The sequence below is a fragment of the Bombina bombina genome, chromosome 5 (assembly GCF_027579735.1).
Source record: "Bombina bombina isolate aBomBom1 chromosome 5, aBomBom1.pri, whole genome shotgun sequence".
Classification (NCBI taxonomy): domain Eukaryota; kingdom Metazoa; phylum Chordata; class Amphibia; order Anura; family Bombinatoridae; genus Bombina; species Bombina bombina.
The window spans coordinates 436,023,188-436,043,735 of NC_069503.1; positions in this window are offsets into that span (position 1 = coordinate 436,023,188).

Sequence of the window (20,548 nt, forward strand, 5' to 3'; positions counted from 1 at the left end):
GCTTTTTTGCAGGTGTTAGGTTTTTTTTCTGCCCAAACTGCCCCATTGTTTCCTATGGGGGAATCGTGCATGAGCACGTTTTTCCAGCTAGCCGCTACCGTAAGCAACGCTGGTATTGAGGGTTGAAGTGGCAGAAAATATGCCTTTACGCTCCCTTTTTGGAGCCTAACGCAGCCCTTCAGAGAACTCTAAATACCAGCGTTGTCTTAAGGGTGCGCTGGAAAAAAAAGCAGCGTTAGCTACGCGGCTCTTTACCAACAAAACTCTAAATCTAGGCATTAATGTTCTCTGACAGGCAGACACACCGCAATAATACAGAACTGACATATGGTTCAATAATAATAAAAAAAAAGATCACAGGCTACGGGTCTCCACTCTCCAGGCAGAAAACTATGTAACACTTCAATTATGGGCAGATGGATTCAATATTTTAAAATCAAAACATTCTCCTATTATCAGTTTTTCTTTGTTCTCTTGCTATCTTTATTTGAAAAAGAAGGCACTTGTTTATTGGTGGGGGAATTTATCCACCAATCAGCAAGAACAACCCAGGTTGTTCACCAAAAATGGGCTGGCATCTAAACTTACATTCTTGCTTTTCAAATAAAGATACCAAGAGAATGAAGAAAATTTGATAATAGGAGTAAATTAGAAAGTTGCCTGAAAATTACATGATCTATCTGAATCACAAAAGAAAAATTTTGGGTTCAGTGTCCCTTTAATAATCAAATATAGAGTTCACCTATAATGAATTTCTGAATATGTATCTTTACAAGTCCTTTTATTCTAATCAAATATAGAGTTCACTTATAATACATTTCTGAATATATATCCTTACACGTCCTTTTTATTCTAGTAACATTTGGGCCATTTTTTAAAGTCGCATCAAATTTTAAAAGTTGCATCAAGATGTGTAAAGTTACAATTAAAAATTTTTTTTTTTTAAATGTCACATCAAATGTTTTAATGTTAAACCAGATTATAAACTATTAGTGATATATTTCAAAGAATTTTTAAATAAACGATAATTTTTTTATGAATATAGTTGATTACGATATGTCTACTAAACTATTAGTTTTATATAACAAAAAAGTGAATGATATTAATTTGAAGAGTTGTTGGCAAGTCGAGACAAAAATATGTAACCAATTCATGTATTTTCATATTCCTATGTGCTATACATTGGCCTCTATTTAACAAGGTCTGGCGGACCTGATCCGACAGTGCGGATTAGGTCCGCCAGACCTCGCTGAATACGGAGAGCAATACGCTCTCCATATTCAGCATTGCACCAGCAGCTCACAAGAGCTGCTAGTGCAACGCCGCCCCCTGCAGACTCGCGGCCAATGGGCCGCCAGCAGTGGGGTGTCAATCAACCCGATCGTACTTGATCGGGTTGATTTCTGGCGATGTGTGTCCGCCTGCTCAGAGCAGGCGGACAGGTTATGGAGCAGCGGTCTCTGTGACCGCTGCTTCATAACTGCTGTTTCTGGCGAGTCTGAAGACTCGCCAGAAACACGGGCCGTCAAGCTCCTTTCGGAGCTTGATAGATAGGCCCCATTGTGTCAAAAGGCAATAAGGCTAATCAGTCCCAGTGTAACGTAATCATATGATACAGGGATCCTATGATACAACAGCTGGTATCAATTACCACCATCAAGAAAGTAAACATCCATCAAAGGGTTAACAGGATACCCTTTAAATAGAAGTAGGAGCTGGAATTTGGTCATCTTGACAAAGGCTTTCTACGAGCCGAAACGCGTAGATCACCGATTTCAGCTAAACACGTAAGGCCAGTGAGTGGCTACAGTATGACTCCCAGGACCACAATATCGGCTAAGAAGTAACTCCAAGAAACACAGAGGAGGCAGACCAACTAAGCGGTAGGAGCCTGGAGACATCAGGCATTTTTTCAGCAGATTATTCAAAATAGTGCGCGCACTTGGACTCACTTTGTGATTGGCTGATGAGCAACCACGTGATTATTCAAACCATACACACAGAAATCCCAGTTAACACCGACATACAGAGAGAAGGTGAGCTAAAGCTATACCGTTTGTTTCGGAAGGCTGGGTGAGTTAATTCAAAAAAATGTAAGTGAGTGAGACTCTAAAACTCGAATTTTCACTTTGGGAAATAAACAGTCAAAACCTTTTCCAAATCCATTAAATCAGATAACGGTGCAGAAATATTCTTGACTTTATGAACTCATTAGCCGGCACTTATTACTTTGTGAGCTTGTGAGCTTGTGAGCCTTTAAGTCGACACATACAAGTGTATATATTTCACCTCATTGTGTTTTTATTTGAGTTTGTGGATTTCACAGCATTGTATTTTTATATGTGAATTGTTTTTTCATATGCAGTTTTGCCTGTTTCATAGACACAACCATATGAGTGCATATGTTTTAAAGAGAATACGTTTTTTTACTATATAGAGTATTGATTATTACTAATTGAAAATTTTAGACACCGGTGTCTTAGTTTTTTAAATATATTGTTTTATTTACTACTGTTCTTGACATAATCAATTTATTAAATGAATTATTAAATTAATTTTTATTGTATGAATTTTCATGAGTAAGAGAAATTTATTTAGAACTTATTGATTTATCTGCACGCATCAGACTGCAGTAGGCGCCACCTCTATCAGTTTCCTTTTCTTAGCACCGAATTCTGCCGCACTTTTGTGAGAAGTGTAGCCAGTGAGGTAGGCCGTTCTGATTGCCCTTACAACCAGTCCAAAAACAATCTACCTTTTAACTTCCAATTTGTAGCCCTACCTTTCGGCCTAGCCACTGCCCCTTGAATCTTTACGAAGGTTCTAGGGGCTCTTTCTCTTGTTAAGTGTATCCAGTCCATGGATCATCCATTACTTATGGGATATATTCTCCTTCCCAACAGGAAGTTGCAAGAGTCCACCCACAGCAAAGCTGCTATATAGCTCCTCCCCTAACTGCCATTACCAGTCATTCTCTTGCAAGTCTCAACATAGATAGGAGGTCGTGAGAGTCTGTGGTTTTTTATACTTAGTTTATTTCTTCAATCAAAAGTTTGTTATTTTTAAATGGCACCGGAGTGTGCTGTTTATCTCAGACAGTATTTGGAAGAAGAATCTGCCTGCGTTTTTTCTATGATCTTAGCAGACGTAACTAAGATCCAGTTGCTGTTCTCACACATTCTGAGGAGTAAGGTACTTCAGAGGGGGAATGGCGTGCAGGTTTTCCTGCAAATAAGGTATGTGCAGTAAAATATTTTTCTAAGGAATGGAATTGACTAAGAAAATACTGCTGATACCGAAGTAATGTAAGTAAAGCCTTAAATGCAGTGATAGCGACTGGATCAGGCTTATTAATAGACATACATACTCTTATAAGAATGTGTTTTAAAACGTTTGCTGGCATGTTTAATCGTTTTTTAACATATGTTTTGGTGATAAAACTTATTGGGGCCTAATTTTTCCACATGGCTGGCTTAAATTTTGCATAGAAACAGTTATAGGGAAGGTAATCCACAGCTCAGCTGTGGCAGTTTTGTTGTGTCTGTTTAAAAAAATGTCGTTTTTTTTTTTTTTTTTTTTTTTTTTTTTTTTGCATTAAGGGGTTAATCAACCATTTGCAAGTGGGTGCAATGCTCTGTTAACTTATTACATGTACTGTAAAAATTTCGTTTGATTTACTGCCTTTTTTCACTGTTTTTCAAATTTTGACAAAATTTGTTTCTCTTAAAGGCACAGTAACGTTTGTTATATTTGCTTGTTAACTTGATTTAAAGTGTTTTCCAAGCTTACTAGTCTCTTTATTAGTTCTAACATGTCTAACATAGAGGAGGCTCTGTGTTTATTATGTTTAAAGCCATGGTGGAACCCTATTTTAGAATGTGTACCAGATGTACTGATTTCATGTTAAACAATAAAGATCATTTTTTGTATTTAAAAACATTATCACCAGAGGATTCTGTCGAGGGGGAAGTTATGCCGACTAACTCTCCCCACGTGTCAGACCCTTTGACTCCCGCTTTAGGGACTCACGCTCAAATGGCGCCAAGTACATCAAGGGCACCCATAGCGTTTATTTTACCAGAGGATTCTGTCGAGGGGGAAGTTATGCCGACTAACTCTCCCCACGTGTCAGACCCTTTGACTCGCGCTCCAGGGACTCACGCTCAAATGGCGCCAAGTATATCAATGGCGCCCATAGCGTTTATTTTACAAGACATGGCAAAGGTTGTGTATAATACACTGGCAGCAGTATTAGTCAGACTACCTGAAATTAAAGGAAAGCAAAACAGCTCTGGGGGTAGATACAGAGCATACAGATGCTTTAAGAACCATGTCTGATACTACCTCACAATATGCTTAGTCTGTGGGTGAAATTTGTGACTCAGGGAAGATGATTTAACCTGATTCTGATATTTCTATATTTAAAATTTATGCTTGAGAACCTCCACTTGTTGCTCAGGGAGGCTTTAGCTGCTCTGAATGAATGTGTACAATCGCAGTGCCAGAGAAATTGTGTAGACTGGATAAATAATATGCAGTGCCGGTGTGTACTTATGTTTTTCCAATACCTAAAGAGGTTTACTAAAATTTTTCATAAGGAATGGGATAGACCAGGTGTGCCGTTCTCTTCCCCTCCTATTTTTTAGAAGAATGTTTTCTAATAGTTGCCACCACACGGGACTTATGGCAGACAGTTACTAAGGTGGAGAGAAGAGTTTCTACTCTAGCTAAGCGTACCACTACCTCTGGCGAGGACTGTTGTGCTTTTTTAGATCCAATGGATAAAAAATGTTTATTCAACAAGGTTTTATCCTGCAGCCCCTTGCACGCATTGCTCCTGTCACTGCTGCTGCGGCGTTCTGGTTTGAGTCTCTTGATGAGGGTTTACAGGCTCCATTGGATGAATATATTTGACAAGCTTAGAGCACTTAAGCTAGCCAATTCCTTTGTTTTCTGATGCCTTTGTTCCTTTGACTAGACTAACGGCTAAGAATTCTGTTTTTTACTATACTGGCGCGCAGAGCGCTATGGCTTATATCATGGTCAGCTGTCGTGACTTTAATAAATAAGCTACTTAACTTCCCTTCAAGGGGCAGACCCTATTCAGGCCTAGTTTGAAGGAGATTATTACTTATATCACTGGAGGAAAAGATCATGCCCTTCCTCAGGACAGGTCCAAATCAAGGGACAAAAAAGGCCTAATTTTCGTGCCTTTCGAAAATTCAAGGCAGGTGTGGCATCAAATTCCTCTAAGGCAAAATAAGAGGGAACTTTTGCTCAGTCCAAGGCGGTCTGGAGACAACCGGACCTGGAACAAAGATAAGCAGGTCAAGGAGCCTGCTGCTGCCTCTAAAACAGCATGAGGAACGGACCCCTATCTGGTAACGGATCTTATAGGGGGCAGACTTCATTCTTCGCCCAGGCGTGGGCAAGAGATGCCCAGGATCCCTGGGCATTGGAAATTATACCCCAGAGATATCTTCTGGATTTCAAAGCTTTCCCCCCCAAAAAAGGGGAGTCTTTGCCTTTCACATTTATCTGCAAACCAGATAAAGAAAGAGACATTCTTGCATTGTGTACGTGACCCATTCAGTTCCAATAGAGGAACAGGGACACAGTTTTCCTCAAATCGGTTTGTGGTTCCCAAGGAAAGGATACCTTCAGACCTATTTTGGATCTAAAAGATCTTAAACAAATTCTTTAGAATTCTATCATTTAAGATGGAAACTATTCGTGCCATCTTAACTATGATCCAGGAGAGTCAATAGAGGACTACAATGGATTTGAAGGATGCTTATCCTCACATTACGATGCATAAAGATCACCATCGGTTTTTCAGGTTTGCCTTTCTAGACAGGCATTACCAGTTTGTAGCTCTTTCCTTTGGGTTAACTACAGCCCCTAGAATCTTTATGGAGGTTCTGGGGTCACTTTGGCGGTCCTTAGGCCGCGGGGCATAGAAGTGGCCCCTTATTTAGACGACATCCTGATACAGGCGTCAAACATCCAAGTTGCCAAGTCTCATACGGACGTAGTACTGGCATTTCTGAGATCGCATGGGTGGAAAGTGAACAAGGAAAGAGTTCTCTATCCCCAATATCAAGGGTTTCCCTCCTAGGGATTCTGATAGATTTTGTAGAAATTAAAATTTACCTGACGGAGTCCAGGTTGTCAAAGTTTCTAAATTTCTGCCGTGTTCTTCATTCCATCCGCGCCCTTTGGTGGCTCAGTACATGAATGTAATCGGCTTAATGGTAGCGGCAAGGGACATAGTACCGTTTGCACGCCTACATTTCAGACCACTGCAACTATGCATGCTCAGCCAGAGGAACGGGGATTACACAGATTTGTTCTCCTGTTAAATCCGGACCAAGAAACCAGAGATTCTCTTCTCTGGTGACTATCTCGGGTCCATCTGTCCAAGGGTATGACCTTCCGCAGGTCAGATGGGACAATTGTTACAACAGATGCCAGCCTTTTAGGTTGGGATACAGTCTGGAACTCCCTGAAGGCTCAGGGATAGTGGACTCAGGAGGAGACCCTCCTTCTAATGAATATTCTGGAACTGGGAGCGATATTCCATGCTCTTCAGACTTGGCCTCAGTTAGCAACTCTGAGGTACATCATATTTCAGTCGGACAATATCACGACTGTGGCTTACATCAACCATCAAGGGGGAACAGAAGTTCCCTAGCAATGTTAGAAGTCTTAAAATAATTCACTGGACAGAGACTCACTCTTGTCTAAAAGCTATCCCTATCCCAGGTGTTGAGAACTGGGAGGCAGATTTTCAAAGTCGTCAGACTTTTCATCCGGGGGAGTGGGAATTCCCTCCGGAGGGGTTTGCACAAGATCAAGCAGGAGAGTGCTTTGGTGCTTTTGACAGCGCCTGCGTGGCCACGCAGGACCTGGTATGCAGATCTGGTGGACATGTCATCCTTTCCACCACGGTCTCTGCTTCTGAGACAGGACCCTCTACCTCAGGGTCTTTTCAACCATCTAAATATAACTAATCTGAGATGGACTGCCTGGAGACAGAACGCTTGATGTTATCAAAGCATGGCTTCTCCGAGTCAGTAATTGATACCTTAATACAGGCATAAAAGCCTGTCTCTAGGAAAATTTAACATAAGATATGGTGTAAATATCTTATTGTTATGAATCCAAGGGTTACTCATGGAGTAAAGTCTGGATTCCCAGGATATTATCTTTTCTCCAAGATGATTTTGAGAAAAGGGTTGTCAGCTAGTTCTTTAAAAGGACAGATTTCTACTCTGTCTATTCTTTTGCACAAGCGTCTGGCAGGTATTCTAGACGTTCAGGCATTTGGTCAGGCTTTGGTTAGAACCAAGCCTGTGGTTAAAAATGTTGCTCCACCATGGAGCTTAAAGCTGGTTCTTAAGGTTCTTCAAGGAGTTCCATTTGAACCTTTTCATTCCATAGATATCAAACTTCTATCTTGGAAAGTTCCTTTTTGGTAGCTATTTCCTCGGCTCATAGAGTCTCCGAGTTATCTGCGTTGCAATGTGATTCTCCTTATCTGGTTCTCCGTACGGATAAGGTAGTCCTGTGTACCAACCTGGGTTTTTACCTAAGGTGGTATCTAACAAGAATATCACTCAAGAGATTGTTGTTCCATTCTTGTATCCTAATCCTTCTTCAAAGAAGGAACGTCTATTACACAATTTGGACGTGGTTCGTGTTTTAAAGTTTTACTTACAAGCTACTACAGATTTTCATCAAACATTCACCTTGTTTGTTGTCTATTCTGGACAGAGGAGAGGTCAAAGGACTTCAGCAACCTCTCTGTCTTTTTGGTTAAAAAGCATAATTCATTTAGCTTATGAGACTGCTGGACAGCAGCCTCCTGAAGGGATTACAGCTCATTCTACTAGAGCTGTGGTTTTCACTTGGGCCTTTTTTAAATGTGGCTTCTGTTGAACAGATTACAAGACGGAGTCTTGGTCTGCGTTTCATACTTTTTCAAATTTAACAAATTTGATACCTTGCTTCTTCGGAGGCTATTTTTGGGAGAAAGGGTTTTTTACAGGCAGTGGTAACTTCCGTTTAAGTACCTGCCTTGTCCCTCCCATCATCCGTGTACTTTAGCTTTGGTATTGGTATCCCATAAGTAATGGATGATCCGTGGACTGGATACACTTAACAAGAGAAAACATAATTTATGCTTACCTGATAAATTTATTTCTCTTGTAGTGTATCCAGTCCACGGCCCGCCCTGTCACTTTAAGGCAGGTAATTTTTCCATTAAACTACAGTCACCACTGCACCCTATGGTTTTCCTTTCTCTGCATGTTTTCGATCGAATGACTGGTAATGGCAGTTAGGGGAGGAGCTATATAGCAGCTTTGCTGTGGGTGGACTCTTGCAACTTCCTGTTGGGAAGGAGAATATATCCCATAAGTAATGGATGATCCGTGGACTGGATACACTACAAGAGAAATAAATTTATCAGGTAAGCATAAATTATGTTTTTGGCAGTGGCCAGAGCCCAAAGAATTGTGGTGGCAGCATACCTGGATGATATCTTGGTTCAGGGTCCATTTTTTCATTTAGCAAGATGTCATACGGATTTTCTGCTGTCAATTCTCCGCTCTCACGGGTGGAAGGCGAATCTGGAAAAGAGTTCCTTGGTACCAAATACCAGGGTATGTTTTTTGGGGACGATCATAGATTCAATTTCCATGAAGATTTTCTTAATGGAGATCAGAAAATCCAAGCTTCTTGCTGCCCGTCTTTCTCTTCAGTCCTCTGTCCGTCCTTCAGTGGCAAGTTGTATGGAAGTAATCGGTCTAATGGTGGCTTCCATGGACATTATTCCTTTTGCTCATTTCCATCTGAGACCTCTACAGATATGCATGCTCAGACAATGGAACAGAGACCACTCGGACCTCTCTCAGAGAATAGTCTTGGATGTCTGGACAAGAGATTCCCTGTCTTGGTGGCTCTCCCAGGAACATCTGTCCCAGGGCACATGCTTCCTGAGAACATCTTGGGAGATTGTGATGACAGATGCCAGCCTTTCAGGCTGGGGGGCAGTCTGGGGTTCCTTGAAATCCTAGAATTGAGAGCAATCTTCAATGCCCTGATAGCCTGGCCTCAACTGAGTTTGGTCTGGTTTATCAGATTTCAATACTAACAATATTACTTCAGTGGAGTATATCAACCACCAGGGAGGAACACGGAGTTCCTTAGCTATGAGGGAGGTGACTCGCATTCTTCAGTGGGCAGAACTCTCACAATTGTCACTTTTCTGCTATCCACATCCCAGTGGTGGACAGCTGGGAAGCGGATTACCTGATCAGGCAGACCTTTCATCCAGGGGAATGGGCCCTTCACCCGGAAATATTCTCAATGATAACTTTCAAGTGGGGAGTTCCGGAGTTGGATATGATGGCGTCTCAACTAAACGCCAAGCTTCCAAAATATGGATCAAGATCAAGAGATTTTCAAGCAGCTCTGGTCGACGCTCTAGTGGTTCCATGGGACTTCGGTCTCATTTGAACGTTTCCTCTGTTTGCCCTCCTTCCTTGGGTAATAACCCATATCAAACAGGAACTGGCTTCGGTGATTCTAATTGCTCCAGCTTGACCTGGCTGAATTTGGTTTACGGATCTAGTGAAGATGTCGTCCTTACCCCTGTGGAAATTACCTCTGAGGAAGGACCTTCTACATCAGGGTCCTTTTCTACATCCAAACCTAGATTTCTTCTAAGGATGTGGTGAGTCCACGGGTTAATCTTAATTACTGTTGGGAATACCACTCATGGCCAGCAGGAGGAGGCAAAGAGCACCGCAGTAAAACTATTAAGTATCACTTCCTTACCCACAACCCCCAGTCATTCTCTTTGCCTCTAGTGCATGGAGGAGGTAAAGTTTTACGGCTAGATTTAGAGTTCTGCGGCCAAAGGGGTGCGTTAGCTACGCATGCTTTTTTCCCCCCGCACCTTTTAAATACCGCTGGTATTTAGAGTTCACAGAAGGGCTGCGTTAGGCTCCAAAAAAGGGAGCGTAGAGCATATTTACCGCCACTGCAACTCTCGATACCAGCGGTGCTTACGGACGCGGACAGCTTCAAAAACGTGCTCGTGCACGATTCCCCCATAGGAAACAATGGGGCTGTTTGAGCTGAAAAAAACCTAACACCTGCAAAAAAGCAGCGTTAAGCTCCTAACGCAGCCCCATTGTTTCCTATGGGGAAACACTTCCTATGTCTGCACCTAACACCCTAACATGTACCCCGAGTCTAAACACCCCTAACCTTACACTTATTAACCCCTAATCTGCCGCCCCCGCTATCGCTGACCCCTGCATATTATTATTAACCCCTAATCTGCCGCTCCGTACACCGCCGCAACCTACGTTATCCCTATGTACCCCTAATCTGCTGCCCCTAACACCGCAGACCCCTATATTATATTTATTAACCCCTAATCTGCCGCCCCCGCTATCGCTGACCCCTGCATATTATTATTAACCCCTAATCTGCCGCTCTGTACACCGCCGCAACCTACGTTATCCCTATGTACCCCTAATCTGCTGCCCCTAACACCGCAGACCCCTATATTATATTTATTAACCCCTAATCTGCTGCCCCCAACGTCGCCTCCACCTACCTACAATAATTAACCCCTAATCTGCCCACCGCACTGCTACTCTAATAAATGTATTAACCCCTAAAGCTAAGTCTAACCCTAACACTAACACCCCCCTAAGTTAAATATAATTTAAATCTAACGAAATAAATTAACTCTTATTAAATAAATTATTCCTATTTAAAGCTAAATACTTACCTGTAAAATAAATCCTAATATAGCTACAATATAAATTATAATTATATTGTAGCTATTTTAGGATTAATATTTATTTTACAGGCAACTTTGTAATTATTTTAACCAGGTACAATAGCTATTAAATAGTTAATAACTATTTAATAGCTACCTAGTTAAAATAATTACAAAATTACCTGTAAAATAAATCCTAACCTAAATTACAATTAAACCTAACACTACACTAACAATAAATAAATTAAATAAACTACCTACAATTATCTACAATTAAACCTAACACTACACTATCAATAAATTAATTAAATAAAATACCTACAAATAAATACAATTAAATAAACTAACTAAAGTACAAAAAATAAAAAAATATTTACAAACATTAGAAAAATATTACAACAATTTTAAACTAATTACACGTACTCTAAGCCCCCTAATAAAATAACAAAGACCCCCAAAATAAAAAAATGCCCTACCCTATTCTAAAATTAAAATAGAAAAGCTCTTTTACCTTACCAGCCATGAAAAGGGCCCTTTGCGGGGCATGCCCCAAAGAATTCAGCTCTTTTGCCTGTAAAAAAAAACCATACAATACCCCCCCCCAACATTACAACCCACCACCCACATACCCCTAATCTAACCCAAACCCCCCTTAAATAAACCTAACACTAAGCACCTGAAGATCTCCCTACCTTATCTTCACCACACCAGGTTCACCGATCGATCCAGAAGAGCCTCCGATGTCTTGATCCAAGCCCAAGTGGGGGGCTGAAGATGTCCATGATCCGGCTGAAGTTTTCATCCAAGCGGGAGCTGAAGGGGTCCATGATCCGACTGAAGTCTTCTATCAAGCGGCATCTTCAATCTTCTTTCTTCCGGATCCATGTAGTTCATCCCGCCAACGCGGAACATCCATCTTCACCAACGACTTCCTGACGAATGACGGTTCCTTTAAGGGACGTCATCCAAGATGGCGTCCCTCGAATTCCGATTGGCTGATAGGATTCTATCAGCCAATCGGATTGAACTTGAATCTGATTGGCTGATTCCATCAGCCAATCAGAATTTTCCTACCTTAATTCCGATTGGCTGATAGAATCCAATCAGCCAATTGGAATTCGAGGGACGCCATCTTGGATGACATCCCTTAAAGGAACCGTCATTCATCGGGAAGTCGGTGAAGATGGATGTTCCGCATCGGCGGGATGAACTACATGGATCATGAAGAAAGAAGATTGAAGATGCCGCTTGATAGAAATCTTCAGTCGGATAATGGACCTCTTCAGCTCCCGCTTGGATGAAGACTTCAGCCGGATCATGGACATCTTCAGCCCCCCGCTTGGGCTTAGATCAAGACATCGGAGGCTCTTCTGGATCGATCGGTGAACCCGGCGTGGTGAAGACAAGGTAGGGAGATCTTCAGGGGCTTAGTGTTAGGTTTATTTAAGGGGGGTTTGGGTTAGATTAGGGGTATGTGGGTGGTGGGTTGTAATGTTGGGGGGGGTATTGTATGTTTTTTTTTACAGGCAAAAGAGCTGAATTCTTTGGGGCATGCCCCGCAAAGGGCCCTTTTCAGGGCTGGTAAGGTAAAAGAGCTTTTCTATTTTAATTTTAAAATAGGGTAGGGCATTTTTTTATTTTGGGGGTCTTTGTTATTTTATTAGGGGGCTTAGAGTAGGTGTAATTAGTTTAAAATTGTTGTAATATTTTTCTAATATTTGTAAATATTTTTTTTATTTTTTGTAACTTAGTTCTTTTTTAATTTTTGTACTTTAGTTAGTTTATTTAATTGTATTTATTTGTAGGTATTGTATTTAATTAATTTATTGATAGTGTAGTGTTAAGTTTAATTGTAGATAATTGTAGGTATTTTATTTACTTTATTTATTAATAGTGTAGTGTTAGGTTTAATTGTAGATAATTGTAGGTATTTTATTTAATTAATTTATTGATAGTGTAGTGTTTGGTTTAATTGTAGATAATTGTAGGTAGTTTATTTAATTTATTTATTGATAGTGTAGTGTTAGGTTTAATTGTAACTTAGGTTAGGATTTATTTTACAGGTAATTTTGTAATTATTTTAACTAGGTAACTATTAAATAGTTATTAACTATTTAATAGCTATTGTACCTGGTTAAAATAATTACAAAGTTGCCTGTAAAATAAATATTAATCCTAAAATAGCTACAATATAATTATAATTTATATTGTAGCTATATTAGGGTTTATTTTACAGGTAAGTATTTAGCTTTAAATAGGAATAATTTATTTAATAAGAGTTAATTTATTTCATTAGATTTAAATTATATTTAAGTTAGGGGGGTGTTAGTGTTAGGGTTAGACTTAGCTTTAGGGGTTAATACATTTATTATAGTAGTGGTGTGGTCCGGTCGACAGATTAGGGGTTAATAATTGTAGGTAGGTGGAGGCGACGTTGGGGGCGGCAGATTAGGGGTTAATAAATATAATATAGGGGTCGGCTGTGTTAGGGGCAGCAGATTAGGGGTACATAGGTATAATGTAGGTTGCGGCGGTGTACGGAGCGGCAGATTAGGGGTTAAAAAAAATATGCAGGTGTCAGCGATAGCGGGGGCGGCAGATTAGGGGTTAATAAATATAATATAGGGTCGGCGGTGTTAGGGGCAGCAGATTAGGGGTACATAGGGATAACGTAGGTGGCGGCGGTGTGCGGTCGGCAGATTAGGGGTTAAAAAAATTTAATAGAGTGGCGGCGATGTGGGGGGGCCTCGGTTTAGGGGTACATAGGTAGTTTATGGGTGTTAGTGTACTTTAGAGCACAGTAGTTAAGAGCTTTATGAACCGGCGTTAGCCCAGAAAGCTCTTAACTCCTGGCTTTTTGCTGTGGCTGGAGTTTTGTCGTTAGATTTCTAACGCTCACTTCAGCCAAGACTCTAAATACCAGCGTTAGAAAGATCCCATTGAAAAGATAGGATACGCAATTGACGTAAGGGGATCTGCGGTATGGAAAAGTCGCGGCTGCAAAGTGAGCGTTAGACCCGTTCCTGACTGACTCTAAATACCAGCGGTAGCCCAAAACCAGCGTTAGGAGCCTCTAACGCTGGTTTTGACGGCTAACGCCAAACTCTAAATCTAGCCGTTAGTGTCTGAAGAAAATTGGATTTCTTTTTAATGACACAATGAGTCCACGGATCATCTTAATTACTAATGGGCTATTCACCTCCTGGTCAGCAGGAGGCAGCAAAGAGCACCACAGCAAAGCTGTTAAATATCACCTCCCTACACTCCCAACCCAGTCATTCTCTTTGCCTGCGTTAGTGATAGGAAGTGGTAAAGTGAGGTGTTAGTTATGATTCTTCAATCAAGAGTTTATTATTTTTAAAGTGGTACAAGATTGTGCTGCTTTGTCCTAGGGTGTAGCCGTAGTCTATATCAGTCTCTTCAGTAGAGCAGTGGTGGCTTTAGAGCAATGGAAACTTGTGGGACATAAGTCTCACTGCGCCTCCCATGTATTTCATGCTGCCCTGTCTCTTATAGCCTGAGGTAAATTTACTCAGACTTTTTTTCTCCACAGGTCGATGTGAGGGATAGGAACTCTCAAGCCTTTGAGCTGCCTTGCTGTCAGGCAGATGTAAGGTAAGTGCTGTTTTTTTATTTATGGGGTCAAGAAAATAAAGTATTCCCAGAGAAAAAGTGAGCACATTTATTAGAACATAGAAGGCTCATAAAGGCACTTTATGAGCCTTCTATGTTCTAATAAATGTGCTCACTTTTTATGTTTTGGGACACTATAAACTCTCCTAGGCAGGAGAGGACTTTTGACAGCCATAGTTGCAGGCACTTGGGCTGGGAATAAAGCATTTTCACTTGCTCTGGTGGTTTGAGTCTCCTGACGGCTTTACTTGACAAACATGCCGATCGGGAGATGTTTTTCATGTAGCAACACCCACGATGGGCGGTCCTTGCTGGGTTGCGCGCCACTTTTTTTTTTTTTTTTTAAACTTTATTTATAAACAAGATTCCAAGACATACATGGCGAGCATGGTCACAATGACATAAATATAACAAAGTGAACATTTATGGAATAAAGCAATTTTACAGAGCATATTGTAATAGGTAGAGGAGAAATGATATCTCCATGCATGTCCCAGGTTTCAACTTTTTCCATTTATATTTTGCAAACAAACAAATAAGAAAAAGAAAGATCAAAACATATAAGGGGAGAAAGAAAAGGAGGAAAAGATAAAAGAAACTCACACAACATTTATACTTACCCAGAGTACCTCCGGATCCCCCCCCTCCGACCGGCAGATCACTCATGGGCATGATCTGAGGACTGACACCACTTGCCCCTAAGATTTTCACTGAGGACATATTGACTATTCTTAAAGGGAAAGAGAACCCTATCTCTCACTGAGTCTGGCAAATGCAACAAATAAACTTCCCACTTACGGAGAAATCTCTTTACCCTTTTCTCAGGATCACCCCTAGTATCTGCCTGCTCAATCAACATCTGATTATGTATGGTTTTAAGCAATTGCTGGAAAGGCAGGGTTTGACTCCCCACCCACTCTGTCAAGATGGTCTGCTTAGCTAGCATGAGAACTGTGGTTAAGAAGATGTCACGTTTATATGTCTGGTCTCTGGGTAACAGGAAGATCACATGCTGCGCCGAGAGGGTCACAGTTTGTTTAGTTAATTTAGTTAGCCAATACGAGATTTTCTGCCAGAATTTTTGTATTTTGGGGCAACCCCAAAGTAAGTGGATCCAATCAGGAGATTCAAGGCAACATTTGGTACATGAATTAGAAGCCCCCTGAACCCATTTAGCGCGTAAACCAGGAGTGATATAGGCTTGATGTAGAAATTTCAGATGGGATTCCCGCAATTTCGCAGATATAGTACTTTGATGTGCCCTCTCGAAGCTCGTAGCGATCACTGATGAGTCTACCTCTAACTCCCTAAATTGAGACCACTTTGATGCTAGACCCTGAAGCATGGAGTCCTCAAAGTGATGGAGTAGTAAAGTGTATGTGTGTGATAACCTGAAAGAACCCAACTTCGCTAGAGCACAGAGTCTATCCAGATTGGAAGGTTCTGTGGGTAATAGACCCTTAGAGATTAAGGTGAATATGTAGTGCCTGCATTGGAAGTATGCGAACTTATGCGTGTGTGGTATGTTGTAGCGTGATTGAAGGTCCTGAAAAGGCAATATCTCTAAAGTCAGGGGACGAAAAAATTGGTGAAGTCGTGTAAGTCCCAGTTGCTGCCATGTCTGGAATGCCTGTGTGGTATACCCCGGGAGAAAATCCAGGTTGCCTTGTAATGGGAGATATTTACTTGTCAATCGGTGTAGACCCCAGAGTTTACAAATCTTGGCCCAGGCTCTCAATGGATCTCTGAACAGTATATGGTTTTGTATAAACGGGGATAGGGATTTCAGGTTTGCATGGGGCAGGAAGGCCAGATGGAGAGGTTTGATGATGTTGGATTCTAGGTCAGGAACAGTGTAGCAGCTCTTCTCCACCAGCCAGTCCAATATAAATCTGGAGAGGGCCGCCCAGTTGTACCACGTTATATTGGGAAGGCGGAGCCCACCCCTCCCCACTGTCATTGCCAAGGGAGTCCTACCTATTCTATGTTTTTTGCCCTGACAAATAAAGGTTCCAATAGCAGATTGTAAGGATGCCGCATCCTTCTGCGTAAGGAGAAGGGGCAACATCTGTAATGGATAAAGAAGTTTAGGCAGGGCAACCATTTTAAAGAGATGTACCCTACCAGAAAGAGAGAGGGGAAGCTTCGCCCAACCCACCAACATCTGCCTGATTCCATTAATAAGCCCACCAAAATTGAGGGAATATAACATATGAGGGTTAATATGTATCCATATGCCTAAATATTTGAAACTGCCTTGAGTGGTTTTAAGACCAAAGTCCGCTAAGTTCAAATTGCAGGAATTTTGCAACCAAGTGGCCTCTGATTTATCAATGTTGATCTTGTACCCCGAAAACTTGCCAAAGTCATTAATTACATCTAAAAGAGGACGCAAATTAATGCGAGGGTCACCTACAAAGAGCAGCAGATCATCTGCATATAGTGACAGATGTTGCTTTTGATCCTGTATCTCCAGACCGGCACAATGTTGCCTGATATAAGACGCCAGGGGTTCGATGGCTAAGTCAAAAAGGAGAGGAGAAAGGGGGCATCCCTGTCTCGTTCCCCGTTGTAATGTGAAAGAGGGGGAAAGCTCTCCATTGATTAAGAGGGAAGCCTTAGGGGCTGTGTACAACCTCTGCAGAAAATCAGAGAAGTCACCCAGCACGCCGAAGCGCGACAGCGATGTGTGTAGATGATCCCACTCGATTCGATCAAATGCCTTTCGGCGTCCAGCGCCAAAAGGCAGGCGTCTGGCAGCCGAGAAGGGGTCTGTGCGTGTGCATTGTACCAATAGTGGGACATGACGCCAAGTGTCTTTCTAATATTTATCACTGAGGACCTGCCCTTTATGAATCCCGTTTGATCTGTATGAATTATGTGTGGCAGGATCTTCGCCAATCTGTCTGCTAGGATTTTTGTTAAGAGTTTATAGTTCCCATTTAACAGGGAGATCGGGCGATATGAGGAAGTCTAAGTGGGATCTTTATCAGGCTTCAACAACAGACAGATGTTGGCCTCAGAGAATTTATCATTTAATTGTTCAGTGCCCGCCAAGTAGGCCGAGTACAAGGAGGAGAGAACTGGTGCCAATTCCTCTCCTAATAACTTAAAATATTCCGCAGGCAGCCCATCTGGGCCAGCTGCTTTGCCCAATTTACTTTGCCTTATAGCTCTAAGAACTTCCTGAGGATTAATAGGGGAGTTCAATGAGGAGGACTGCTCCTCAGTGAGGCTGGGAAGTTGCACTGCATCCCAAAAGTCACATTTTGCTTCCACATGAATAGGCTGTTTAGAATATAGGGAAGCATAGTAGTCTACGAATTCAGACATGATTTCTCTGTCTTTGACAATTAATGAGCCTTTAGAATTAATAGCAAGAATTTGGGATTTAGGTTTAAAAGATTGGACTAACCTGGCCAGTAGTTTGCCGGCCTTATTACCATGACGGTAATAACGACCCTGCCGGTGAATATTGGCTTTGTTATCTTGTTGGGCCAAGAAAGTATCTCTCGTCTGTTTAAGGTCGTAGTATGATTTCCTGGATGCAGGCGTAGGAGTGTTTAAATAATTATTATAAGCAGTAGTGAGTTGGGAAAGAAGAGTCCCGTCCACCTTTGTAAGTTGTTTTTTATGATGAGTTGCAAAAGAGGTAATGTGGCCTCTCATCACCGCCTTTGAAGCGTGCCAAAATAGATCTGGGGTTCCAGAATGACAGGCATTATCAGATACATAATGTGCCCAGGAGGCTCTTAAATGTTGTCGGAACTCAATATTGTGATATAGGTGGAGAGGGAATCTCCATCCTCTATTTAGAGGCTTGGGGGGTTGGGGCTGCAGTAATAAAGAGATTGGGGCGTGGTCTGAAATGGTGACCTGACCTATGCTGGTGGAGAAGATCTGTGGAGTTATGCTTGGGGAAGTTAGAAAGTAATCAATGCGAGATAAGGTATGGTGAGATTTTGAAAGGCAAGTGTAATCCCTCCCATCTGGATTTCTAGCTCTCCATACATCTAGCAGATTCAGAGTTTCTTTGAAGGATCCAATTAGGGACACTTCACGTTTATATCTGAGCAGATGCTTTTTTAAAGTTCTGGAAATTGAGGGATCTTTAAACCTATCCAGTGGGAGAGCCTGAGCCAGGTTGAAATCACCTCCCATTATTAAAGGGGCACTATGTGTGGCCAAAATTGCCAATAGACTAGTCCAAAAGTGTGGGTCATGGACATTGGGGCCATACACATTACAGAGAGTATATGTACAAGTGTTGATCTGTAGTGATGCTATTATGTATCGTCCTTTTTTGTCTATTTCCACTTCTGTTAAAGAAGCTGCTAATCCCTTGCGTACTAGAATTGCAACTCCTCTTTTCCTACCCTCCGAAGGGGAGCCCAGAATCTGTCCCACCCAGCGAATTTTCAGCTTCTCATGTTCCTCAGCTGTCAACTTTGTCTCTTGGAGCAAGGCAATATCCGCTCTTAGGGAGTTTAGGTGGTGGAGAATTCTACTTCTCTTTGCCGGGGACGTAATGCCCCCCACATTCCACGCTACTATTTTAAGGGGGAGAGTCATGTCTACAAAGTGCATAGATAAGTGTGTGCGACCTAGTGAGTAGTATCCCAACCCGTGTCTCATAAGATGTCTGAGGTAGGCATAAGAGTAATTGACTTACAGCTGAGGGAAGGAATAGACGACTCCTCAAGAATGGATGGCAAGATGAAGGAGGGGGAACCGGAGGCCTCCAGGTCACACTCCAGCAGTCACTACAAGAGGAGTAGAAACATAATGCAGCATTAATATCACATATGAGAAGGAGGAAAGACACCAATACTGTCCTTGCATTGATAAATACTGTTGTGACAGCAAGCTGTCTATGAAATTGAAAGGATAATAAAGTCACATTACAGTAGCAGAAAACTTGACATCTCAGATCTAGGGGATTGTCCACAAGAGGGCAGGCTAAAGATAATAAAGCCTTATAGAACCGTAAAGCATTAAGAATAGCCTTAGGGAAAAATAAGGTACCAAAGGTTATTGCATATATCGGGGGTCGGGCAGTGGGTCCTAGGAGGTCTGATGGGGGTGTGGGTAAATAAAGATATTGTTCATGTATGATATCAATATTCTGGGGCTATAACATTAATGCCACGGCAATAATTGTACATGAAAAAGGGCATATAGTGTACATAAAGCTTCTATGAGGATCTATAGTGGGCCAGTCAGAGGCTGGGTATGTTAAAGTGTGGAGAAGAAACCAACAATAACTAAGAACTGTCTTAAAAGTGCGAATGTGGGAACCCATATTTAAGTGCAACCAATAATATCTTCCAACCACATTGATGATATGCATCACAAAACATAAACTTTTGCAGACAATGCGACAACAAAAAGAACAAGCTGCCTCCCTCGGGGCCATGTCCCCGGTTCCGGTCAGGACCTGAAAATATAACCAGAACCATGAACCCCGCAGGAGCCAGGTGCACAGTGTGAAACCCTTGCAAACAGAGCAATAGCAAATAGAGCAAGTTGTCTCCTGCAGGGCCGCGCCACCGGTCACACTCAGAATTGTAGAGTATAACCAGAGCCACAGACCCCGCAAGAGCAAAATACACATTATAAGAAACATGATATGCAATTTAAGAAACTGTGAGCAATGATACTTAATAAAGTCTCATCATCCATTGTCCTGCTTCCGTTCTGACGCCAGATATGCCTGTGCTGCCGCAGGCGAATGGAAGGTTTTGGGGCCTGAGAGGCTCTGGATCTTTAGGGTAGCTGGAAACATAAGCGCAAATTTACGCCCCTGTTCATGCAGAGTGGAGCAAATGGAAGCAAAGTCTTTGCGTCTTCTGGTAACTTCTACCGAGAAATCCTGAAATAGCAAGATGCGGTGGTCTTCAAAAATAACTTCTTTGGCCGCCCTGTAGGCTCTTAGGATTGCCAGCTTATCTTGGAAATTAAGGCATTTAAAAATGACTTGTCGTGGCTTCTCCTTGGAGTTTTCCAAATATCTGTTGGGGCCTATGCGATGTGATCTCTCTATGTCTAGAGGTAGGCAGTCCTGAGGTAGGCCCAGAATTTTTGGAAGGGTCAAAGCAGCAAATTCTAGCAGAT